Consider the following 27,018-nt stretch of genomic DNA (forward strand, 5'->3'; position numbering starts at 1 on the left):
GGTAGATAAAAGATAATCTGGTCATTCATTCATTCATTCATTCATTCATTCATTCAATCATATTTATTGAGCGCTTACTATGTGCAGAGCACTGTACTAAGCGCTTGGGAAGTACAAGTTGGCAACATATAGAGACGGTCCCTACCCAACAGCGGGCTTACCGTCTAGAAGGGGGAGATAAACAACAAAACAAAGCATATTAACAAAATAAAATAAATATTATAAATATGTACAAATAAAATAAATAAATAAATAGAGTAATACATATGTACAAACATATATACATATATACAGGTGCTGTGGGGAGGGGAAGGAGGTAAGGCAGGGGATGGGGAGGGGGATGCGCGGGAGAGGAAGGAGGGGGTTCAGTTTGGTAAGGCTTCCTGGAGGAGGTGAACTCTCCATAGGGCTTTGAAGGTCCTACATGGGTCTCACAGTCTAGTAGGAAGGAGAACAGGTATTGAATCCCCGTTTTGCAGATGAGGCACTGAGGTACAGAGAAGTTAAGTGACTTGCCCAAGTTCACCCAGCAGGCAAGTTGTAGCTGGGATTAAAACCCAGGTCCTCTAACTCCCAGATCCATGCTCTTTCCCCTAGACCACACTGCCCCACTAGTTGCTCATCACCGGGAAGGTTATGTTATACAGTAAAAGCTGGCTGGTAGAGTTGGATTCTGGCCCTAGCTCTGCACTGTTTCCCTGCTTTCTCTCTCTAACTCACTTTTCTGCTCTCCCCTCAAAAGACAACCAAATGTACAGGAGAAATGAGACACAGAAACAGGGAAAGAATCAGCTTGAGAAAGAAAGGCAAATGTAGAGACGCGGATTAAGTCAAAGAAAGGCAGAGAAGCAGAAAGAGAGATAGATATTCAGAGAAACAGAGAGTAGTCTGAGAGATGGCAAAGAGAAACAGACGCAGAGAGAAACAGAATGAGAGACAGATAATTCAGAAAGAGAAAGACAGAAAGAGAGATAGACAGTAGGGTTTCAAAACAAGAGACTGGAAACAGCTCTACTTAACGACATAGTGATTTCTTCAGTTCTTTGATTCTGATATTCACCGGGATTGGAAAAAGGTGCTCAAATCCCAGAGCAAAACATATCAGGGGGAGGAAAGGAAAGCGAAACACGTCTGCCCTGGGGAGTCTGCCCCAGGGTTATTGCAGAATATTGCAGAAGAGGGAAAGGCTGATGGAGTCGATAAGCCAAATTCAGCTTCCTGGGCCATCCTTTGGGGACTGAGACGATTCTATAGTTGGGGACGATGCCTGTAAACATGAAACCTTCTCCTTCCACAAGCACATGAAAGTCTCCCAGCCCTCCTTGCTGCCCACTTCTGCCCGAGTCAAAGGAGGCTGGGTTCTAACATCTCTTTGCGGAAAGCTCTCATCTCCTATTATGCAGCAGAAAAGAAGGTGAGGAATTACAACTCGCTCATCAGAGAAGGAGAGTTTTGATTCCTGAGGGATCCTCTGGAAGCTTATATTGGGGCTTGCCCATTGTGGAAGCTGTGAGGTCAAGCTCTGAGGCACTTTTTAAAAAAATGGTATATATTAAGTGCTAACTATGTGCCAGACATTTTACTAAGCACTGGGGAAGATACAAGCAAATCAGGCTAAATGCACTCCACCTCCCATATGGGGCTCACGGTCTTAATCCCCATTTTACAGAAGAGATAACTGACATATGGAGAAGTTAAGTGACTTGTCCAAAGTCAAACAATAGGCAGGTGGTGTAGCCAGGATTAGAATTCTGACTCCCAAGAATGTGCTTTATTCACTAGATCTTGCTGCTTTGACCATGCTGGGGTCACTAGTACTGGCAGGGGTTTGAAGGTAAAGACATCTGACCGGGGTGGCAGGATCCCCAATCAGCAGCTTCAAATGGGAGTATGGAGAGGGAGGGAAGAAGGGGAGAAGAAGCATTTAAATGATGCAAGGAATCAAAATCATTGGAGTGTAGAACTGCTGAAAACGTTTGGGGACCCAGCTGTGCAGTCAGATAAGGCCAGATGACACCCTGCATTCGCTCTATTAGAACAGAGGCTGTTAGAAGATTTTGATGGCAGGAGGCAAATAAAAAAAATCAAACTAGTGTCAGGCACTGAAGAGAACAAGCACCCTATCCCAGCACAGGAATATCTTAGTCTGTAAGCTCCTTGTGTGCCTACTAACTATTGTATTGCACTCTCCCAAGAGCTTAGTATGGTGCTTTGCCCACAGAAAAGCATTCAGTTAAAGCCACTGATTGATGAACTTGGTGTATATGGAGCCTTTCTCATCAGATATGACAGAGGGGCCTTGGTTCCGAGACTTCAGGACAGAGAACCTGTGTGAAGAAAATGATTGTATTCACCCCTCACATCCAAGCCGTCACCAAAACCTGCCGGTCTCAGCTCCGCAACATTGCCAAGATCCGCCCTTTCCTCTCCATACATACCGCTACCCTGCTGATTCAAGCGCTCATCCTATCCCGTCTGGACTACTGCATCAGCCTTCTCTCTGATCTCCCATCCTTGTGTCTCTCTTCACTTCAATCCATACTCCATGCTGCTGCCCGGATTATTTTTGCCCAGAAACGCTCTGGGCATATTACTCCCCTCCTCAAAAATCTCCAGTGGCTACCAATCAATCTGCGCATCAGGCAGAAACTCCTCACCCTGGGCTTCAAGGCTGTCCATCACCTCGCCCCCTCCTACCTCACCTCCCTTCTCTCCTTCTACAGCCCAGCCCGCACCCTCCGCTCCTCTGCCGCTAATCTCCTCACCGTACCTCGTTCTCGCCTGTCCCGCCATCGACCCCCGGCCCACGTCATCCCCCGGGCCTGGAATGCCCTCCCTCTGCCCATCCGCCAAGCTAGCTTTCTTCCTCCCTTCAAGGCCCTACTGAGAGCTCACCTCCTCCAGGAGGCCTTCCCAGACTGAGTCCCTTCCTTCCTCTCCCCCTCGTCCCCCTCTCCATCCCCCCCATCTTGCCTCCTTCCCTTCCCCACAGCACCTATATATATATGTATATATGTTTGTACATATTTATTACTCTATTTATTTATTTATTTATTTTACTTGTGCATATCTATTCTATTTATTTTATTTTGTTAGTATATTTGGTTTTGTTCTCTGTCTCCCCCTTTTAGACTGTGAGCTCACTGTTGGGTAGGGACTGTCTCTATATGTTGCCAATTTGTACTTCCCAAGCGCTTAGTACAGTGCTCTGCACAGAGTAAGCGCTCAATAAATACGATTGATGATGATGATGATGATGATGATGATTGTAGTGTTTCGTGTATTGTCACTTGCACTCTCTTGTCCCTACCAGTCAAATTCCAAATTGGGTGATGAGTGCCACGAGAAAGTAGGTGGGCCCGATTGCAACATGTGCAGAAGGACTCATCTATGGCCAAATGGACCATTTGGCCTGCACAGTTCCAGTGACCAGGAGGGTGGTTGCCTTGGTAACTGCTGCTGTTTCCAGAAGGTATTTCCTACTGCCAGAGTTGGGACTAGAGACCTCAACTCCTGATTCTCAAGGTTTTGTTCTTTCCACTGGACTGACAGCATAGAAATGACTGCAGCGCTTGCAGTGGCCTTTCCTGCCTCACTCACCCATGTGGACCAAACCTCCTCTTTGACATTGCAGTTGTTTTTAGCCCCAAATAATACCAAACACATACAAGCCACTGTGTTCAGCGCCCTTTCCCAAAGCAAAGCAACATGGTCTAGTGGAAAGAACACAGGACTGGCAGTTAGAAGACCTGGGTTCCAATTCTGACCCTGCCACCCACCTGCCATGTGAACTTGGGCAAGTCATTAAATTTATCAAGGCCTCAGTTTCTTCACCAGTAAAATGGGAATTTCGATATTTGCTCTCCCTCTCCCATAAGTAGTCTGAACTGATTGTCCTCTATTTACACTAACACTGTTTGGCACATAGCAAGACGTAATAGGTATAGGATTTGTTAACCATTAACTTCATCCACCGTACTAAGCATCTGGAAAAAAATACCCAGGTGGGAACTAGACATGATTCCGGGTCCTCAGATGGCTCACAATCTTAAAACTGAAAAGTAAGGAGAGAGGACTGGTGATAAGGAGAAATGAAACAAAATGCTAAGACAACAGGGAAGCATTCAATCAGGCAGTCAATCATATATACGAATGCTTATTATGTTTGGAGGACTGTATTAACCACTTGAGAGAGTACAATACAACTAAATTGGTAGACATGTTCCCTTCCCATGGTGAGCTTACAGCCCAGAGGGGGAGACAGACATTAATTTAAATAAGTCAAATACAGATTGGTGCATAGTGCTGTGGGAATAAAGGGAGCAAATGCAGTGATGCAGAAGGGAGTGGGGGAAGAGGAAATGAGGGCTTAGTCGAGGAAGACCTCTTGGAGAAAATGTGCTTTTAACAAGGATTTGAAGGTGGGTTGAGTGATCATCTTCAACTATAAAGAGGGAAAGAGTTTCAGGAGAGAGGCAGGGCATGGACAAGGGGTCATTGGTGAGATAGCTGAGATTGAGGTACAGTGAATAGGCTGGCATTAGAGGAGTGAAATGTCATCATCATCATCAATTGTATTTATTGAGCGCTTACTATGTGCAGAGCACTGTACTAAGCGCTTGGGAAGTGCAAATTGGCAACATATAGAGACAGTCCCTACCCAACAGTGGGCTCACAGTCTAAAAGGGGGAGACAGAGAACAAAACCAAACATAATAACAAAATAGAATAGATATGAACAAGTAAAATAAATAAAGTAATAGATATGTACAAAAATATATACATATATACAGGTGCTGTGGGGAAGGGAAGAAGGTAAGATGGGGGGATGGAGAGGGGGACGAGGGGGAGAGGAAGGAAGGGGCTCAGTCTGGGAAGGCCTCCTGGAGGAGGTGAGCTCTCATTAGGGCCTTGAAGGGAGGAAGAGAGCTAGCTTGCCAGATGGGCAGAGGGAGGGAAATGTGCAGGCCGAGTTGTTGGAAATCAATGAGGTGAGTTAGGAGGCGGCAAGCTGATTGAATTCTTTAAAGCCGATGGTAAGGAGCTTCTATTTGGTGTGGAGATGGATGGACAACCGCTGGCGGGGTTCTTGAGGAGTGGGGAAACATGGACTAAACAGTTTTGAAAACAAATAATCTGGGCAGCAGAGTGAAGTATGGATTAGAGTGGGGAGAGAGAGAAGAGGCAGGGAGATCGGCAACCAGACTGATTCAGTAACCAAGACAGGCTAGGATAAATGCTTGGATTAAAATGGAAGCACTATGACCTAGTATAAAGAGCACCGGCCTGGGAATCAGAGGGCCTGAGTTCTAATCCCAGCTTCTCCATTTACCTTCTCTGTGACCTTGGGCAAGTCATGTAAATTCTCTGTGCCTCAGTTTCCTCAATAGTAAAATGATAATTAAATATCTGTTCTCCCTCATCATCATCATCATCATCAATCGTATTTATTGAGCGCTTACTCTGTGCAGAGCACTGTACTAAGCGCTTGGGAAGTACAAATTGGCAACATATAGAGACAGTCCCTACCCAACAGTGGGCTCACAGTCTAAAAGGGGGAGACAGAGAACAAAACCAAATATACTAACAAAATAAAGTAAATAGAATAGCTATGTACAAGTAAAATAAATAAATAAATAAATAAATAAATAAATAAGTAGAGTAATAAATATGTACAAACATATATACATATATACAGGTGCTGTGGGGAAGGGAAGGAGGTAAGATGGGGGGATGGAGAGGGGGACGAGGGGGAGAGGAAGGAAGGGGCTCAGTCTGGGAAGGCCTCCTGGAGGAGGTGAGCTCTCAGCAGGGCCTTGAAGGGAGGAAGAGAGCTAGCTTGGCGGATGGGCAGAGGGAGGGCATTCCAGGCCCGGGAGAGGACGTGGGCCGGGGGTCGATGGCGGGACAGGTGAGAACGAGGTACGGTGAGGAGATTAGCGGTGGAGGAGCAGAGGGTGCGGGCTGTGCTGTAGAAGGAGAGAAGGGAGGTGAGGTAGGAGGGGGCGAGGTGATGGAGAGCCTTGAAGCCCAGGGTGAGGAGTTTCTGCCTGATGCGCAGATTGATTGGTAGCCACTGGAGATTTTTGAGGAGGGGAGTAATATGCCCAGAGCATTTCTGGACAAAGATAATCCGGGCAGCAGCATGAAGTATGGATTGAAGTGGAGAGAGACACGAGGATGGGAGATCAGAGAGAAGGCTGATGCAGTAGTCCAGACAGGATAGGATGAGAGCCTCCTACTTAGGCTGTTAACCCCATGTGGAGGCATTGTGTTCAACCTGATTAAATTGTATAATCCCAGCGCTTAGAACAGTGTTTGACCTATAGTAGGTGGTTTATAAATACAATAATAATAATCATAATAATTATATACCAAATAATAATTGTTATACTAACTACCAAATAAATCCAAGATCTGTAGGACACTATGGCTAGAAGTGGAATTTCAGGCACTTAACAAATGCCACAGTTGGTACACACTTATTTGATTTGATAATTTGAGCTGGTTCTGGCACTACTTCCCACTCTGCCTTGCAGTAATACCAGCTTTCCATAGCCTCTGGTCCATACAGACCCTCCTTTGCCCTTTTGTGTCTCCCCCAAACTCTTCTCATCACCTTTTCTCAACATGCAACTATGGAGTTAGCCCATCTGCTGTTTTTTTTTTTCTGAGAGGACACAGCTCCATTTCATGGTTGGTGGATGAGACACTGTCTCATCTTTCCAACATTTCTTTTTCAGATCCTGCTAGCAGCCACCTTGCTTAATTTTCCTATTCAGCAGGTTCTTGGGCTGCCTGCTGTTACTCCACCAGCCAATGGGTTGTAACATAGGGAGGCAAATATGTCTTCTTTACCCTTCATACACTTCACAGGTTGCACCACAGGTTGTAGCAGCGTGGCTCAGTGGAAATAGCATGGGCTTGGGAGTCAGAGGTCATGGGTTCAAATCCCGGATCCACCACTTGTCAGCTGTGTGACTTTGGAAAAGTCACTTAACTTCTCTATAGCTCAGTTACGTCATCTGTCAAATGGGGATTAAGATTGTGAGCCCCACATGGGACACCCTGATCACCTTGTATCCTCCCCAGCGCTTAGAACAGTGCTTTGCACATAGTAAGTGCTTAACAAATACCAAAATTATTATTATTATCATTAATATTATTATTATTACCAGTGATTATTAGGATGTAGGAGGGTATAATGGGAAGATACAAAACCGCACACTCCTAATTGAAGAGAACAAATACAAATACAAATTAATATATGAAGAAATGTCTGTCAGGGACAATGTCAGCTGCCTTTAAAGATATAGAGGGGAGTGCTAAGTGTGTTTTGCAACACTTAGGATTATTTGATACGGCTGTCTGGAGGAGGTGAGCCTTGAATGGAATTTGGAAGAATGGAAGGGGAGTGGTAGGGATAGGTGAATTTACTTGCAGGACGAAATAAGGAGGGGCTTGACAGTGTGGACATGGCATAAGAGATGGTTCAGAAGTGGGAGGCAATAGTTCATAATAAGCACCCAATAAATAGCATTGATTGATTGATGTGTGGGATATAGTAGATGAATTCTTCTGTTATCAGAAAAGTGCGTAGAGAGTACAGTCCACTAACATTTTGAAAGTTAGGTGCTCTGTGCTGCCCTTAGACTGTGAGCCCCGTGTGAGACAGTGACTGAGTCTAACCCGATCATCCTTTATCTCCCCCAGAGCTAAGAACAATGTTTATTATGTAAATGCTTAATATTTCTTATAATTATTCAAGCTTGGAGAGGGTAGTATAATGAGTTTTCCCCACTTTCCATCCCATCCTTATAGCAGTTATCAATTTTTTCCTTTACTTTTTAAAACATTCTCAGTTATGGTCCATACTATACTCTTTCCAGAGGTTCTCTTGATCCTCTATCTCATACACCATTTTCTGGCTCCCATTCTCTTGTCCAAACTCCTTAGGCAGGCTGATTATGCCTTATCCCTTCACAGAGATCCTGTGCCCTGCTGCCTGGACTCACTTCCCTGACTTCAGACTCTGTCCAGAACTGACTCCATATTCTGGACTGTTATATTTGGTTATTATTATAATGGAATTTGTGAAGTGCTTGCTACATGTCAAGCACTGTTCTAAGCGCTGGGGTAGATACAAAGTAATCAGTTCAGACAGTCCCTGCCCCACATGAGGCTCACAGCCCAAGTAGCAGGGAGGACAGGTTTTGAATCCCCATTTTACAGATCAGAAAACGTACGCACAGATAAGAAAACACACAGAAAACTTCCCAGAAGAAGAGAGGCATCTCCCACCACTTATCACGCACAGATAAGTTCAGTGACTTGCTCAAGGTCACACAATAGATAGGTGATGGAGCTGGGATTAGAACCCCGGAAAAAAGCGGAAGTTCCGGCGAGAGACAGAGACAGTGACAGAGACCAGAGAGAGAAACAAAGAGAGAGAGACAGAGCCGGCGTGCTATGCTAAGTGGTGTGGTGCGGTGCTGTGCTGAGCAGTGCTAGGCGGTGCGATGGAGCACTGAGTGGGAGCCATGGAGATGGTGCAGCTGCGGATCCCGCCATGGTTGGATGAAGACAGCTTGACGAAACAACCAGAGGATGTTGCAAATTTGTACTTCCCAAGCGCTTATTACAGTGCTCTGCACATAGTAAGCGCTCAATAAATACGATTGATGATGATGATGATGTCCTAGAGAAAGTTAGAGAAGGGTCCTATGACAGCGTATTCACAGCTATTCATAAAGAAACGGGTCAAGTTGTGGCGATCAAGCAAATTCCTGTGGAGTCCGACCTGCAGGAGATTATCAAAGAAATCTCCATAATGCAACAGTGTGACAGCCCTCACGTAGTGAAGTACTATGGAAGCTACTTTAAGAACACAGACCTGTGGATCGTCATGGAATACTGTGGTGCTGGCTCCGTGTCGGATATCATCCGATTATGAAATAAAACTCTGATAGAAGATGAAATAGCCACAATACTGCAATCAACACTTAAAGCACTGGAACATCTCCACTTTACGAGGAAAATACACCGTGACATCAAGGCCAGAAACATCTTGTTAAACACTGAAGGCCACGCCAAACTCTCAGATTATGGAGTAGCCGGCCAGCTCACAGTGAGTCAAGAAACTTTTGCTCGTGACCAGTGCCCCCCCAATTCCAATTTGCCACTGAAGTCTTTTCTGCAGAAAGGTTTTCCACTCTGTTAACAGTTGCAAATTCTGATAACTTGACACCTGTCCACCTGTTTTGCTTTGTTGTCTGTCTCCCCCTTCTAGACTGTTAGCCCGTTGTCAGATAGGGACCATCTCTATGTTGCCAACTTGTAGTTCCTAAGCGCTTAGTACAGTGCTGTGCACACAGTAAGCGTTCAATAAATACGATTGAATGAATGAATGAATGGCCCCTTGACTCCCAGGCCTTTGTTCTCACCACTAGACCACGTTGTTTGGTTCTAGTAATGGCTCCACCACGGACTTATTATGTCACCCCAGACAAGTCATTTGCTCTCGCTGGGTCTCTGAAAACCACGAAGAGTCACTCCTGACCTTTTGTCCCGCAACTTCTGACTGAGCCATTGGGTGAACAGATTAGCGTTCATTGAACGTCTTGGGGTCAAAGTGGTTTGGAAATAGAACCCTTCATTCTCGCTCTATCTCCCTCCGTAGGGGCTTCTGCAACATGGACTTCAGGAATGTGAGCTCCCAATGGGTCTTCATTCTTCTGGGCTTCTCTGTCAGGCCCTGGTGGGAGATGCCTCTCTTCCTCTGGGTCCTTGTCACTTATATCTTCACTCTGGTGGGCAATGTGGCCATTATTTTGGTGTCCCGGCTGGATCCCAAGTTAGATAGCCCCATGCAATTCTTCCTGAGCAACCTGTCCTTCCTGGATCTGTGTTTCACCACCACCACAGTTCCCCAGATGCTGAGGAACCTTTGGGGCCCAGGGAAAACCATCAGCTATGGGGGCTGCGTGACCCAGCCCTACATTTTTCACTTCCTGGGGGCCGCTGAGTGCACCCTGCTTGCCATGATGTCCTTTGACCACTACGTGGCCATCTGCAAGCCCTTGCTCTACCTGGCCATCATGCATCAAAGTCTCTGCATCCTCTTGGTGGCCACAGCCTGGGTCAGTGTCTTGGCCAGCTCCCTGCTGCAGTCCTCACTCACGGTCCAGCTTCCCCTTTGTGGGTGCCAGTGGTCATCGAGATGCCCTGCGTGGACACCTCCTTCAACGTGGCCATTCTCTCTGTGGTGGGCACCTCCTATGCGCTGATGCCCCTGACTCTCATCCTGGTGTCCTGCGGCTTCATCACCATAGCGGTGCTAAGGATCCTCTCCACTGTGGAAGGCTCAGGGCCTTCAACACTTGTGGCTCTCATGTTGCCATGGTTTCACTCTTCTATTTCCCGGTGATTGGGATGTACGTCCAGTCCGCTGCTGACAACTCCCGGGATAAGGCCAAGCTCATGACCCTATTCTACAGCGTCGTCACCACAATGTTCAACCCCTTCATTTACACGCTAAGGAACAAAGATGTGAAAGGGGCGTTTAAGAGGCTTCTGCGAAAGAGCAGTCAAAGCCGGGATATGAGGGGTGAGGCATGAGGGACGACCCTACCTCACCCGCCATTCCAAAGGAGTTTGGGATTTCATGATTTAAAGAAAAGAGGCAGAATCCTAGACTAAAGAATCTGAATCTCTCATTCCATCCCTCCTCCCTTCCTTAACTTCTATCTTCAACCGCTCACTCTCCACTCCTTCCTTCCCCTGTGCCTTCAAACATGCCCACGTTTCCCCGTCCTAAAAAACCCTCTCTTGACCACACCTCCCCTTCTAGTTATCGCCCTATCTCCCTGCTACCATTCCTTTCCAAACTCCTTGAACGAGTCATCTACATGCGCTGCCTCGAATCACTCAATGTCAAATCTGTCCTCAACCCCCTCCAGTCTGGCTTCAGTCTCCTACATTCTGCCGAAAGTGCCCTCTCAAAGGTCATCAATGACCTCCTGCTTGCCAAATCCAACGGCTCCTACTCTATCCTAATCCTCCTCGACCTCTCAGCTGCCTTTGACACTGCGGACCACTCCCTTCTCCTCAACACGCTATCCGACTTTGGCTTCACAGACTCTGTCCTCTCCCGGTTTCCTCTTATCTCTCCGGCCGTTCATTCTCAGTCTCTTTTGCAGGCTCCTCCTCCCCCTCCCATCTCCTTACTGTAGGGGTTCCTCAAGAGTCAGTTCTTGGTCTCCTTCTGTTCTCTATCTACACTCACTCCCTTGGTGAACTCATTCGCTCCCATGGCTTCAACTATCATCTCTACGGTGATGACACCCAAATCCACATCTCTGCCCCTGCTCTCTCTCCCTCCCTTCAGGCTCGTGTCTCCTCCTGCCTTCAAGACATCTCCATCTGGATGTCTGCCCGCCATCTAAAACTCAATATGTCCAAGACTAAACTCCTTATCTTCCCTCCCAAACCCTGCCTTCTCCCTGACTTTCCCGTCACTGTAGATGGCACTACCATCCTTCCCGTCTCACAAGCCTGCAACCTTGGTGTCATTGTCGACTCCGCTCTCTCGTTCACCCCTCATATCCAATCCGTCGCCAAAGCCTGCCGGTCTCACCTCCACAACATCGCCAAGATCCGCCCTTTTCTCTCCATCCAAACCGCTACCCTGCTGGTTCAATCTCTCATCTTATACCGACTGGATTACTGCATCAGCCTCCTCTCTGATCTCCCATCCTCCTGTCTCTCCCCACTTCAGTCTATACTTCACGTTGCTGCCCGGATCATCTTTGTGCAGAAAAGCTCTGGGATGTTACTCCCCTCCTCAAAAATCTCCAGTGGCTACCAATCGACCTACGCATCAGGCAAAAACTCCTCACTCTCGGCTTCAAGGATCTCCATCACCTCGCCCCCTCCTACCTCACCTCCCTTCTTTTCTTCTACAGCCCAGCCCGCACCCTCCGCTCCTCTGCCGCTAACCTCCTCACTGTGCCTCGTTCTCGCCTGTCCCGCCGTCGACCCCCAACCCACGTCCTCCCCCTGGCCTGGAATGCCCTCCCTCCGCAGATCCGCTAAGCTAGCTCTCTTTCTCCCTTCAAATCCCTGCTGAGAGCTCACCTCCTCCAGGGCCCAGACTGACCCTTCCTTCCTCTCCCTCTCCTCCCCCTCCCCATCCCCCCGCTTACCTCCTTCCCCTCCCCACAGCACCTGTATATATGTTTCTACATATTTATTACTCTATTTATTTTACTTGTACATATTTACTATTCTATTTATTTTATTTTGTTAATATGTTTTGTTTTGTTGTCTGTCTCACCCTTCTAGACTGTGAGCCCACTGTTGGATAGGGACCGTCTCTATGTGTTGCTAACTTATCCTTCCCAAGCGCTTAGTACACTGCTCTGCACATAGTAAGCGCTCAATAAATACGATTGAATGAATGAATGAATGAATGTTCTGGGGCGTAGGTTTGACTATTCCATTGTAAACTCCTTGAGGATAGTGACTGTGTCTTCTTTCTATATCATACTTACCCAGAGGTGAACGACAGTGATCAACACCTGGTAACTTCCCATTAAATAATCCACAGGGACCAAAACTTCCTCGAGGCAGGATCATTTCCAAATAGGCAAAGAAGGGAGTACAAATTGGAGAACTAAGAGCTCCAGAGAAATACCTAGATAACGGTGACAGAAACCTACACACAGAGATAAACACTCAAACACACACAAAACAAACACACACATTTACACAAACATATATTTGCGCACGTTTTTCCAGGTGCACTCATCATACATGAACATGCATACATTTGGACACATGGGATTCCCCCATTAGAGTGCAATCGCCTTGTGGGCAACAAATACTTTTTGTACAGCTGTTACAAGATCCTCGAGGGCAGGGATTGAACGAGAACTACTGGAAAGAGCAGGGGACTGGGAGTCAGAGGATGTGGATTCTAATCCCGGCTCGGCCACTTGTCTGCTGTGTGACCTTGGGCAAGTCACTTAACTTCTCTGTGCCTCAGGTAGCTCATCTGTAAAGTGGTAATTAAGACTGTGAGCCCCACATGGGACAACCTGATTACCCTGTATCTACCCCAGTGTTTAGAACAGAGCTTGGCACATAGTAAGCACTTAACAAATACCATCATTATTATTATTATTATTTCTAGCAATAATCATATTAATATTAATGGTGTTTACTAAGCACTTATTGAATGCAGAGCATTGTATTAAGTTCTGGGAAAGAGTACTCAGTGGAAATTAGACACATATCCTGTCCTTCAAGGGGTTCATATTCTATGAATAAAGGGAGGGGAAGGGGAGGACTGGAGACAGACACAGGGATAAAGATAAAATAAAACATTAAAACAGCACAAGGTACCAGGACAAATATATAATTCTTAATACTGATTATCATCTATCTACCCATGTGCTTAGTACAGTGTTTAGCACATAGTAAATATACCCAGCTCTTAGTACAGTGCTTTGCACATAGTAAGTGCTTAATAAATGCCATCATTATTATTATTATTTAACAAATATTATTATTATTGTTATATAGCAAAATGCAAACAAAAGTCAGTAGGGAGCTATGGCTAGAAGAGTAGAATTTCAGATTCCTTGTGATTCAGAGTCCATGGCATATCCTTACCCACACACCAGCTAGTACAGCCACTAACCTTTCTGAGGGTATTTGGGACCTCATGTTGCAGGTAATGTTCCCTTTCCCTTAGAGGTGGTTAAATGCAGGATGGGGTTTCCTTGATGTGGTGGAGAAGAGCAGGTTTCAGTTTCTGGGGATTGTACAGAGTGGGCAAATGTGCTATGGTGATCTTCCTTACACACCTCACAGCAATGAAGTTGATGCTCTACAGAGAGTAGTTAACATGGAAGCATGTATCTCTACTCACCACTAGAGTCAGGACCTTCTCCCTCTCTGGACTATATGTTCTTTGTGGGCAGGGATCATGCCTACCAACTGTGGATGCACAGTGGTCTGACACTATACTTGGCCTCATTTTGGACTAGGCCTTAGCTCACCCCACCATCCTCTTCTCTTTAGCTGTTTCGCCTCTAGGCCTGCTTGGCTATCTGAACAAGGGAAACTGTAAGTCAAGCTCCATTTTCCCTTTCTGTAATATCTTGTGAAACCGATATCCTCTGTATCATTATTAAGTGTAATAATAGTGGTGCTCTCTTGTTCGAATAAATCATAGGTCTCGCTGTCAATCACATATAACACGTTTCCACCCGCCTATTTGTGTGTACACGTAAGCCTATTTCAGGATGAAGCTGAGCTGGTTTTGGCTAGCAGGGGAAGCTCTGTCAACCACTACTTTCTACTAGCACTAATAGAAATAAACTTGTCTCCGACATAGCCACCTGAACACAGTGCAGTCTGTGAACCTTTCTTCTATACAACTCTATTGTACTATACTTTCCCAAGTGAAAGTATAAGTATGATGATCTGGACAGAGTAAGCACTCGATAAATACCATTGATTGATTTCTTGATCGATTAGTGTAATCAATAACTTACTACTACCTCAGTCCTTTAATCTCACTGGGCCTCAGTTTCCTAATTCATTCATTCCTTCATTCAGTTATATGTATTGACTGCTTACTGTGTGCAGAGCACTGTACTGAACACTAGAGAATGTCCTCTCATCTTTGAGAACTAGGCCAGATAAATGGGTCGTACATTCATCCCTCTGGGAACTGCTTGAATGATGCTTCTGTGTCTCCACAGGAGATGGCAATTGTCACTGATAGCTCGTTGGCAGGGTTCATCTTGGTGGGCTTCTCTGACCGGCCCAGACTGGAGATGGTGCTCTTTGGGGTCATCTTAATCTTCTACCTCCTCACCCTAAATGGCAACATGACCATCATCCTCCTGTCGTCCCTGGACCCTCGACTCCACACCCCCATGTACTTCTTCCTCACCAACCTCTACTTTCTGGACCTCTGCTACACAACCAGCTCCATCCCCCAGATGCTGTACAACCTGTAGGGGGCAGACAAGACCATCTTATACCTGGGCTGTGCCATCCAGCTCTACTTTGTCCTAGCCTTCGGGGGTGGGGAATGCGTCCTGTTGGCGGTCATGTCTTATGACCGCTATGTTGCCTTCTGCCAGCCTCTCCATTCCAGTGTCATAATGTCCCCACGACTCTGTGGCCAGCTGGCCTCCCTGGCCTGGTTGAGTGGGTTGGGAAACTCTCTGGTCATGTCCCTTCAGACCCTGCTCCTTTCCCGTTGTGGCCACCGCCGAGTGGACCACTTCCTGTGTGAGATACCAGCTCTGATTAGCCTGGCCTCTGTTGACACCTTGTTGACTGAAGCCGTGGCCTTTGCACTGGACATCTTAGTCACCCTTGTCCCACTGATGCTAATTCTGGCCTCCTACATCTTCATCGCTCCGGCTGTGCTGAGGATCAAGTTAGTGGTTGGGCGGCAGAAGGCTTTCAACACCTGTGGCTCTCACCTCACTGTCGTCAGTCTCTTCTATGACACTATCATCTACGTGTACCTGCAGCCGGCTGACAGTGTTTCTCAGGACCAGGGCAATTTTCCCACGCTCTTCTACACCATCATCACCTCATGTGCCAATCCCCTCATCTACTCCCTGAGGAATAAAGATGTGAAAGGGGCTCTGAAGAAGGTGTTCGGGAGGGAAAAGGAACCTGGAGGTGCCTGAGAACATGGAATTGATTAGGGGTACATTTCTGCTTGGACCCTTATGATGTGCCCTGGAGGGAAGGGAGATCTTTTTGTATCGTTGGACTGGAAAGATACTAAAGTTGAGGCAGAAATGTTTGGGAGCAACTCAGTACCTAGGCCACCCCTCACCCCAGCCCAGCCGATTCTTAGCCTGATTCTTCCCTTTATTACTATTATCACTACTTATGAATAGGACTATTGTGATGACAAAAACTACTACTATTCCTATTACCTAATCCTCATATGAGCAGTAATGCCCAGTGTAGCATTGAGAATAACAAGGTACTTCAATCAACCGGTGAGCAATGTCAGGTCAGCCTTTTCCACAGTGAACACTAAGCCAGCCCTTCGCAGAATTCAGTATCAGATTCTGGTCTCCGTAATTGTAAAGAGAAGTGGCGAGCCTGGAAAAGGGTTAGAAAGAACCTACAGTCTGAAATGCTGCTTTACATAGTGGAAAGGATGTGGGACTGAAACTCAACCTAAAACTCAACATGTCCAAGACTGAACTCCTTGTCTTCCCTCCCAAACCCTGCCCTCTCCCTGACTTTCCCATCTCTGTTGACGGCACTACCATCCTTCCCGTCTCACAAGCCCGCAACCTTGGTGTCATCCTCGACTCCGCTCTCTCATTCACCCCTCACATCCAAGCCGTCACCAAAACCTGACGGTCTCAGTTCAGCAACATTGCCAAGATCCGCCCTTTCCTCTCCATCCAAACCGCTACCCTGCTCGTTCAAGCTCTCATCTTATCCCGTCTGGACTATTGCATCAGCCTTCTCTCTGATCTCCCATCCTCGTGTCTCTCCCAACTTCAATCCATACTTCATGCTGCTGCCCGGATTGTCTTTGTCCAGAAACGCTCTGGGCATGTTACTCCCCTCCTCAAAAATCTCCAGTGGCTACCAATCAATCTGCGCATCAGGCAGAAACTCCTGACCCTCGGCTTCAAGGCTCTCCATCACCTCGCCCCCTCCTACCTCACCTCCCTTCTGTCCTTCTACAGCCCACCCCGCACCTTCCGCTCCTCTGCCGCTAGTCTCCTCACCGTACTTCGTTCTCGCCTGTCCCGCCATAGACCCCCAGCCCACGTCATCCCCCGGGCCTGGAATGCCCTCCCTCTGCCCATCCGCCAAGCTAGCTCTCTTCCTCCCTTCAAGGCCCTACTGAGAGCTCACCTCCTCCAGGAGGTCTTTCCAGACTGAGCCCCTTCTTTCCTCTCCTCCTCGTCCCCTCTCCATCCCCCCATCTTACCTCCTTCCCTTCCCCACAGCACCTGCATATATGTATATATGTTTGTACATATTTATTACTCTAGTTATTTATTTATTTATCTTACTTGTACATATCTATTCTATTTATTTTATTTTGTTAGTATGTTTGGTTTTGTTCTCTGTCTCCCTCTTCTAGACTGTGAATCCGCTGTTGGGTAGGGACTGTCTCTATGTGTTGCCGACTTGTACTTCCCAAGCGCTTAGTACAGTGCTCTGCACACAGTAAGCGCTCAATAAATGCGATTGATTGATTGATTGATTGATTGATTGACTGGTCTCAGGAAATCCACGTTCTGGTCCTGGCTCTGCTACGTGTTTGCCGTGTGTCCTCTGGAAAGTTCTCTTAATCCCTTTGTGTCTCAGTTTTCACACCTAGAAACTGGGGATAAAACAGTCTTTCTTTCTCCCTCACACCCTGTGAGCCCCATGTGGGACAGGGATTGTATCTGCTCTAATTGCCTTGTTTGGCATAAGTAAAGTTTTTGTTTGGCTTAATAAATGCCATAATCTTTTTTAATGGTATTTTTGTAAGTGCTTACTATGTGTCAAGCACTGTTCTAAGCGCTGGGTAGACACAGATTAACCAGGCCAGATAGAGTCTAAGCAGGGGGACAACAAGAATCGAATCCCCATTTTGCTGTTGAGGAACTGAGGCACAAAATGGTTATGTAACTTGCCCAACATAAAAAGCAGGCAAACGTGGAGTGGGGATAGAACCCTGCTCCTCTGGTTCCCAGGCCTATTCTTTATGCAGAATGGCATGCTGCGTCCCATCACCATTATTTTTATTATTAGGATTTCGCAAATAGTATGTAAGTGGAAAAGTTGAAGTCAATGAAACTGTTACACCTTGGGAAGAGAAGGATGCCCAGTGGAAGAGGACAAGTGTTTGAAGGGTAGACTTATAGACAGAAGGGCAGAACAAGAAGAAATATGTGTTTTCTGAAGCAAAAGACGCCATTATATCTCAGGAAGAAATTTTCACTCTGAGGGTAGTCAGAAGTTCCTTCTACTATCCATCTATGACCACGCCCCCAGAGAACTCATTCACTTCCACCACTTCAAGTAGGAATTCTACGTGGATGAATCTGAAAACTACCTCTCTAGCCCAGATCTCTCTCTCTTCCCTGTAGCCTCACATTTCTACCTGCCTTCAGGATATCTTGATTTGGTTGTCCGGCCAACTCTTCAAACATAACATGGCCATTAAAAAAACTACTCATCTTCCCACCCAAACTCTGTCCTTCCCCCTGTCTTTTCAAACACCGCTATCCTCCCGGTCTCACAAGCCCATAACCTTAGCATTATCTTCTCACCTTTCTCATTCAACCCACATATCCAGTCTGTTACCAGGTCCTGTAGGTTCCATCTTCACAACCTCTCTAATATCCAACCTTTCCTGTCTATCCAAACTACTAACACACTGATCAATGCACTTATCCTATCCCACCTTGACTACTGGATCAAGCTCCTCGCTTGCCTCCCTGCCTCCTGTCTCTCTCCACTCCAGCCCATACTTTACTCTGATTCCTGGATCATTTGTTCTAATAAATCATTCACTTCTTGTCTCCTCACTCCTAAAGAGCCTCCACCCATATCTGCATCAAACAGAACTCCCTGTCATCGGCATTAAACCTCTCAATCAGCTCATTCATCCCAACCTTTATTTACCTCACTGATTTCCTACCACACCCTAGTCTGTACACTTTGCTCCTCCAATGCCAAGCTACCATCAGCCGCATCTGTATGATTGCCTACCCCTTGCCCACGTCCCCTTCTGACCTGGAATTCCCTCCCACTTCATAACCGGCAGACCGCCATTCTCAATCAATCAATCAATCGTATTTATTGAGCGCTTACTGTGTGCAGAGCACTGTACTAAGCGCTTGGGAAGTACAAGTTGGCAACATATAGAGACAGTCCCAAGCCCTAGTTAAATCATATCTCCTCCAAGACAGCCTTCACTAAGACATTATTTCCCCAATTCACTCCCCATTCTGTGACACCTATTCACTTGGATCTATATCCCTTGAACATTTGATATTACTCCACCCCACACACTACATCACGTGTGTACATAGCCTTATATCCCCCATTACCCTAATTTATTTTATTGTCTGCCTTCCCCTCTAGTCTGCATGCACCTTGAGGGGAGGGATTGTGTCTGTCAACTCTATTCTATTGTACTCTTCCAAGTGCTTTGTACAGTGCTCTATGCACAGCAAACACTCAGTAAATATAATTGATTCATAGACTGATTAATTTAAATTAATATAATTTAAATTTAAATTAAGTAATTAATTTAAAGATCCTGATCCAAATATGTCTCCCCACATAACTCTAACTTCAAGCTCGTCCCATTAAAATTTAAGCCCCTGGAGGGAAGTGGGTGTGTTCTTCCTTTCCATTGTATTTTCTCATGTTCTTTGTCCAATGTACTGCACTCAATCAATCAATGGTTCTTACTGAGCATTTTACTCTGTGCATTACACAGAACTAAGTATTTGGGCGAGTGCAGTAGAAGAGAGGCACAGTCTCTGCCCTCGAAGAGAACCCCAGTGTATGGGAAGCAGCATGTCCTAGTGGAAAGAGCCTGGGCATGGAAGTGAGAGGACCTGGGCTCTAATCCTAGCTTTGCCATTTATTTGCTGTGTGACCTTGAGCAAGTTATTTACCTTCTCAATGCCTCAGTTTCCTCAACTGTGAAATGGGGGTTCAGTACCTCATCATCATCAATCGTATTTATTGAGCGCTTACTATGTGCAAAGCACTGTACTAAGCGCTTGGGAAGTACAAATTGGCAACATATAGAGACAGTCCCTACCCAACAGTGGGCTCACAGTCTAAAAGGGGGAGACAGAGACCAAATATACTAACAAAATAAAATGAATAGAATAGATATGTACAAATACATTAAATAAATAAATAAATAAATAGAGTAAAAAAATATGTACAAACATATATACATATATACAGGTGCTGTGGGGAAGGGAGGGAGGTAAGATGGGGGATGGAGAGGGGGACGAGGGGGAGAGGAAGGAAGGGGCTCAGTCTGGGAAGGCCTCCTGGAGGAGGTGAGCTCTCAGCAGGGCCTTGAAGGGAGGAAGAGAGCTAGCTTGGCGGATGGGCAGAGGGAGGGCATTCCAGGCCCGGGGGATGACGTGGGCCGGGGGTCGATGGCGGGACAGGCTAGAGCGAGGTACGGTGAGGAGATCAGCGGTGGAGGAGCGGAGGGTGCGGACTGGGCTGTAGAAGGAGAGAAGGGAGGTGAGGTAGGAGGGGGCGAGGTGATGGACAGCCTTGAAGCCCAGGGTGAGGAGTTTCTGCCTGATGCGCAGATTGATTGGTAGCCACTGGAGATTTGTACCTGTTCTCTCTCCTACTTAGACTGTGAGCCCCATGTGCGACTGGGACTATGTCCAATCTAATTGATTTGAATCTATCTCATCATTTAGAACAGTGTTTGACACATTTAACAAATACTTTAAAAATTGTAGGCAACACAGAAGGAAGGGAAAACAAGTTGGGAAGAACAGAGGTTATTCAGGAAAGGCTTCCTGGAGGAGATATGATTTTGGTAGGGTTTTGAAGATGAAGAGAGTGGTGGCATTCATTCGTTCAATCATATTTAATGAGGGCTTACTGTGTGCAGGGCACGTCAAATATGAATGAGGAGGGTGTTCCAGGCAAGAGTGTGGATGTCAGCAAGGGGTTGACAGTGAGAGAGAGGGGATTAGGGCATTTTAAGTAGGTTGGAACTAGAGGAGTGAAATGTGCAGGTTGGGGTATAGTGGGAGAAATGCAAAGTTATGTAGGAGGGAGGGAAGTGCTTAAGTGCCTTAAAGCTCATGGTGAGTTGCTTCTGTTTGATGCAGAGATGGAGGTTTTGAAGGAATGGAGAGACATGCACAGAGATACTTTTCAGAAAAATGATCTGGGAAGTTGAGTGAAGTATAGACTGGAGAAGGTGCCCACTAGATGCTCAATAAATGTCTTTTAACTATTATTCTGAACAGTTTCCCGTCTCACTGCCCATTAGTGTTCAGAGGATGTACTCTGGATGATCCCTGTCCTAAGGAAAACTTGCCTAAAGAACTCCTGGTATCTGAGGCTATGCATATGGGTCTGTGCTAAAGCTGTTTTTCTTTTCTGATGCAGCTTTTCTGAGCCCAAAGACACATTATCATCACCCCATACTTTGTAACACCCTAATGAATGGGTCCATGTCTGGTGGTTTTGAATACTGCCAGTGGTTACCCTAGCCTGACCAGATTGAAGAGTAGAGTTCTGGGGTAGAACTGAGATAATCAGATCAGACATGTTCCACGTGGGACTCGCATTCTATGAGTGAAGGAGAACAGGTATCGAATTCCCATTTTACAGATGAGGAAGCTGAGGCCCAGGGAACTGAAATGGCTTTTCCAAGGTCACAGGTGCCAGAACTGAATCTACAGCCTTGGTCTCCTGAATACTGGACACATGCTCAGTCCACTAGACCACGTTGACTCTCTCTCTCTCTCTCTCTCTCTCTCTCTCTCTCTCTCTCTCTCTCTGTCATCATCATCAATGGCATTAATTTATTGCTTACAACGTGCAAAGCACTTTACTAAGTGCTTGTGAGAGTAGAACGCAAGATCGTTGGCAGACACATTATCTATCTTTTTTTACTAACTTTCTTTCCTTTCTTTCTTTTTCTTTCTTTCTTTCTTTCTTTCTTTCTTTCTTTCTTTCTTTCTTTCTTTCTTTCTTTCTTTCTTTCTTTCTTTCCTTCTTTCCTTCTTTCCTTCTTTCTTTCTTTCCTTCTTTCCTTCTTTCCTCCTTTCTCTTTATCCATCTCTCTATCCATCCATCCAACTATTGACCTATCCATTTACGATTCAATCTATCCACCCATCCATTATTGATTTATCAATCTATGTATCTATAAACCTATCCTTTCAGCTATTGATCTTTCTATCTCTGTCTCGCTTCCTCTCTCTTTCTCTAGTTATTGATAGTAAAGATAGATACATAGATGATGGATAGAGAAGCAAATGATTAAAGATGCACTCATCATGATGTAGGAATGAGAAAATGAGGTTGGAAAGGATTATGATGTGAAAAGGCTTAGAATAAAAAGTTACTCCATCAGTAGAAAGGATGAACTTTAGTATCATCTTATGCCTTACATTCTACTGGGGGAATTATTTTTAACATCGATTTTCTTGAATAGAGAGGAGGCTGTGTGGAACACCTACTCTATTGTACTCCATCTAGAGCTTAGTACATTGCTTTGTGCCCATTGCCATCCTCTTTCCCCCCTCATTCTTATATTGTGAACCGTTGAGGACCAGGGACCCTGTTTAATATTAAACCAAGTATTCTTTCCCAGCACCCCCACTAAAGTTAAATCACTTAACTTCTTTGGGCCTCAGTTACCACATCTGTAAAATGGGGATTAAGACTGTTAGACCCCCGTGGGACAACGTGATCACCTTGCTACCTCCCCAGCGCTTAGAAGAGTGCTTTGCACATAGTAAGCGCTTAATAAATGCCATCATTATTATCATTATCAAAAATATATAGAAATACGTATATAGAAACGTAAATATAGAAACATATCTAGTTACTCATTCGGCTCTTCCCTGAAAAAATATAGCAAAATAAATAGAATTGTACTTATGTACAAATAAAAAATAGAGTAATAAATCTGTACAAATATTTACAAATGCTGTGGGGAGGGGAAGGAGGTAGGGCGGGGGGGAATGGGAAGGAGGAGAGGAAAAGGGGGAGTCAGACTGAGAAGGCCACCTGGAGGAGGTGAGCTCTCAGTAGGGCTTTGGAGGGAGGAAGAGAGCTAGCTTGGCGGATGTGTGGAGGGAGGGCATTCCAGGCCAGGGGAAGGACGAGGGCTGGGAGTCGTTGGCGGAACAGGGAGAAGGAGGCACAGTGAGGAGGTTAGCGGCAGAGGAGCAGAGGGTGAGGGCTGGGCTGTAGAAGGAGTGAAGGGAGGTGAGGTAGGAGGGGGCGGGGTGATGGAGAGCCTTGAAGCCGAGAGGGAGGAGGTTTTGCTTGATTCGTAGGTTGACAGGCAACCACTGGAGATTTTTTAGGTGGGAAGTAACATGCCCAGAGCATTTCTGTACAGAGATAATCCGGGCAGCAGAGTGAAGTATAGACTGAAGCGGGGAGAGACTTGAGGTTGGGAGATCAGAGAGGAGGCTGATGCAGTAATCCAGTCGGGATAGAATGAGAGATTGAATCAGGTAGCGGTTTGGAAGGAGAGGAAGGGGCAGATCTTGGCGATGTTGTGGAGGTGAGACCGGCAGGTTTTGGTGAGGGATTGGCTGTTTTGGGTGAAGGACAGAGCGGAGTCTAGGATGACACCAAGGTTGCAGACTTGTGAGACGAGAAGGATGGTAGTGCCGGGAAAATTTCCTCAATGCCAACTCTCTTCTTGACCCCCTCCAATCTCGCTTCCGTCCCCTATACCTCACCGAAACTGTCCTGTCAAAGGTCACCAATGACCTCCTTCTTGCCAGATCCAATGGCTCCTACTCTATCCTAATCCTCCTCGACCTCGCAGCTGCTGTCGACACTGCGGATCACCCTCTTCTCCTCAACAGGCTATCCAACCTTGGCTTCACAGACTCCGTCCTCTCCTAGTTCTCCTCGTATCTCTCTGACCGGTCATTCTCAGTCTCCTTTGAGGGCTCCTCCTCCTCCTCCCATCCCCTTACTGTTGGGGTTCCTCAAGGGTCAGTTCTTGGTCCCCTTCTTATCTCTATCTACACTCACTCCCTGGATGAACTCATTCGCTACCACGGCATCAATTCTCATCTCTACGCTGATGACACCCAAATCTACATCTCTGCGCCTGGTCTCTCTCCATCCCTCCAGGCTCGTATCTCCTCCAGCCTTCAGAATATATCCACCTTAATGTCTGCCCACCATCTAAAACTCCTTAGGTCCAAGTCTGAACTCCTTATCTTCCCTCCAAAACCCTTTCCTCTCCATGACGTTCCCGTCACTGTAGACGGCACTACCGCCTGGTTTACCTGGCGGCCCTGACGGGGAATCTCCTCATCGTCGCTGTCACTGCCTTTGACCGACGCCTCCAAACCCCCATGTACTTCTTCCTCAGAAACCTGTCCGTCCTCGACCTCTGCCTCATCTCAGTCCCCGTCGCCAAATCCATCCCCAACTCCCTGACCGAACGTAGATCCAACTTCCTCCGGGGCTGTGCCGCCCAGGTCTTCTCCGTGGTCTGGTTTGTTTGCTCAGATCTGTTGGTCCTCACGGCCACGTCCTATGACCGCTGCGCCCCCATCTGCCTCCCCCTCAGCTACGATGTCGTGATTAACAGCACAGCGGCCTGTGGGAACATGGTCGCCGCCTCGTGGCTCAGTGGGGACCTGATTGATTTCTTATTTGCAACTCCGACCTTCTCCCTGTACTTCTGTGGGTTCAACATCGTCCAGCAGTTTTTCTGTGACGTCCCCTCCCTTCTGAAGATCACCTGCCCCAAGGATCACGTCGCTGTCGACGTGAAAGTCAGCGCCGGGGTGACGTTAGTTGTCATCCACCTCATTGTCATCATCGTCTCGTATGTCAGCATTTCCCGGACCGTGCTGAGGATGCCGGTCACTGAGATCCGGGTCAAAGTCTTCTCCACCTGCCTGTCTCCCCTTGTCGTTGTCACTGTTTTCCTCTCTGCAGGTGCATTTGTCTACATCAAGCCGCCCTCAGATTCCTCCTTGATCGTGGACCAGCTGGTGTCCGTGTTCTGCACGGTAGTGCCACCGGCCCTGAACCCCCTCATCTACAGATTGAGGAACGGGGACATGAAGGCAGCCATAGGCAGGATACTAAAAGGGTTACTCACAGCCTCTGCTATGTGAAAAAAGCGTCCTACCCTGTGCAAATAATATCAAACCACCACTTAACCAACGAACTGCCCTTGGACCTAGCCAGAAACTTAGCTGTCCTACTGGGTTCACAGAAAACTCTGGACGTTAATGAATTTTCAAAGTCTGGGAGGGAGGTTGCTAAGTAGGATGGACAATCCAGTTTTGGGAGGCATCACGGCCTGAAGGAAGGGGAGTCCCTGTAGACTGTAAGATCACTGTGGGCAGGGAATATGTTTAACAACACTGGTGAACTGAACTCTCCCAAGTGCTTAGTACAGTAAATCCACTTTGGGGACGAGTTCTAATCCCTGCTCTGCCACTTGTCTTCTGTATGACGTTTCGCGAGCCACTTAACTTCCCTTTGCCTCAGTTACCTCATCTGTAAAATGGTACCTACCACAGTGCTTAGAATATGTACTTGGCACATAGCGAGTACTTAACAAATACCATAATTTTTTTTTTTAAATTTATCATGGCCTAAAGTATTGGGAATTGCTCTAGACTGTAAGCTCATTGTGGGCAGGGAACGTGTCTACCAACTTTATTACATTGAACTGTTCCAAGTGCTCAGTACATTGCTGGGCCTAGAGTAAGTGCTCAATAAATATAATTGATTTGAGACTTGAGTTCTGATTCCAGCTCTGCTACTGGCTTGTTTTGTGACCTAGTGGCAGTGACTTAACTTCCCTAGGATCTCTCTTGCTCTTACACGCTGAGCCCCTGTGTGACAGGAATTGTTTCTGAACTGATTCTTTTGTACTACACCAGCAGGTGGAACAATTTAGGCATCATCATCATCATCATCAATCGTATTTATTGAGCGCTTACTGTGTGCAGAGCACTGTACTAAGCGCTTGGGAAGAACAAGTTGGCAACATATAGAGACAGTCCCTACCCAACAGTGGGCTCACAGTCTAAAAGGGGGAATGCAACCTCTTAATAAATACAATAATGATATTATTAGTAATGTCCATGAAAATATAATGATACACTCTTTAGCATGACTCTGGATATCATCATCATCAATCGTATTTATTGAGCGCTTACTATGTGCAGAGCACTGTACTAAGGGCTTGGGAAGTACAAATTGGCAACATATAGAGGCAGTCCCTACCCAACAGTGGGCTCACAGTCTAAAAGATATGGGAATGAAAGTTGGAAAATGGGAGGTGGTATGGGAAAAGGGAAGAGAGGATGACTGCAGCTTCATGTCTTGTCAAATCCGTCCTCTCACTTCAATCAGTCTCTCCTTCCTTCCTTCCACCCTTCCTTCCAACCATTCGTTGACCGTCCATCCATCCATCCATGCATCCGTCCATCCATCCATCCATCCATCCATCCACCCATCCATCCATCCATCCATTCATCCATCCATCCATCTATCCTTCCATCCAGAGCACAGGCTTGGGAGTCAGAGTTCATAGGTTCTAATCCCCATTCAGCTACTTGTCTGTCATATTACCTGGGGCAAGTCACTTCACTTCTCTGTGCTTCGGTTACCTCATCTGTAAGATGGGGATTGAGACTAAGAACAGGGACTGTGTCCAAGCTGATTACCTTGTACTTACTCCAGCACGTAGAACAGTGCTTGACACATAGCGCTCAACAAATACCATAATTATTACTATTATTACTATCAATGGTATTTATTGGCCACATCCTCGTTGCAGAGCAGTGTAGTAAGCTCTCAGGAGAGTTGAAATGAGATAAAATTTCATTGTTCCTTCTCTCTAGGAGATTATGATCTAATGCAGGAGGAAGACACAGAATAAATTAGGTAGAAGAGGAAGGAGAGAAGGGAAAAATGAGAAAGTGGATGAACGCTTGATTCAAGAGTACAGTTCATATAGTCAGTATGAATAGATGTTCAACGGATTTGCAATCAGGACAAGTCAGAAGAAGCAGCCTTGCCTAGTGGGTAGAGCAGGGACCAGAGATTCAAAAGGAAATGAGTTACGATCCCGGTTCCACCACATGGCTGCTGTGTGACCTTGTACAGGGTCGCTTAACTTCTCCGTGCCTCAGTTCCCTCATCTGTAAAATGCGGATTGAGATGTGAGCCCCACGGGGACATGGACTCTGTAACTACTCTAGCACTTGGTATAGTGCCTGAT

General features: G+C 46.3%; 2 pseudogenes; both read left to right on the top strand.

Annotated features, from left to right (window-relative positions):
- The first annotated feature begins 9,691 nt into the window (after nucleotides 1–9,691).
- Nucleotides 9,692–10,616, top strand: LOC119921819 (annotated as a pseudogene).
- Nucleotides 10,617–14,773: 4,157 nt separating this feature from the next.
- Nucleotides 14,774–26,653, top strand: LOC119921820 (annotated as a pseudogene).
- Nucleotides 26,654–27,018: the final 365 nt, after the last annotated feature.

This window comes from Tachyglossus aculeatus, unplaced genomic scaffold (assembly GCF_015852505.1).
Source record: "Tachyglossus aculeatus isolate mTacAcu1 unplaced genomic scaffold, mTacAcu1.pri SUPER_30, whole genome shotgun sequence".
Lineage (NCBI taxonomy): Eukaryota > Metazoa > Chordata > Mammalia > Monotremata > Tachyglossidae > Tachyglossus > Tachyglossus aculeatus.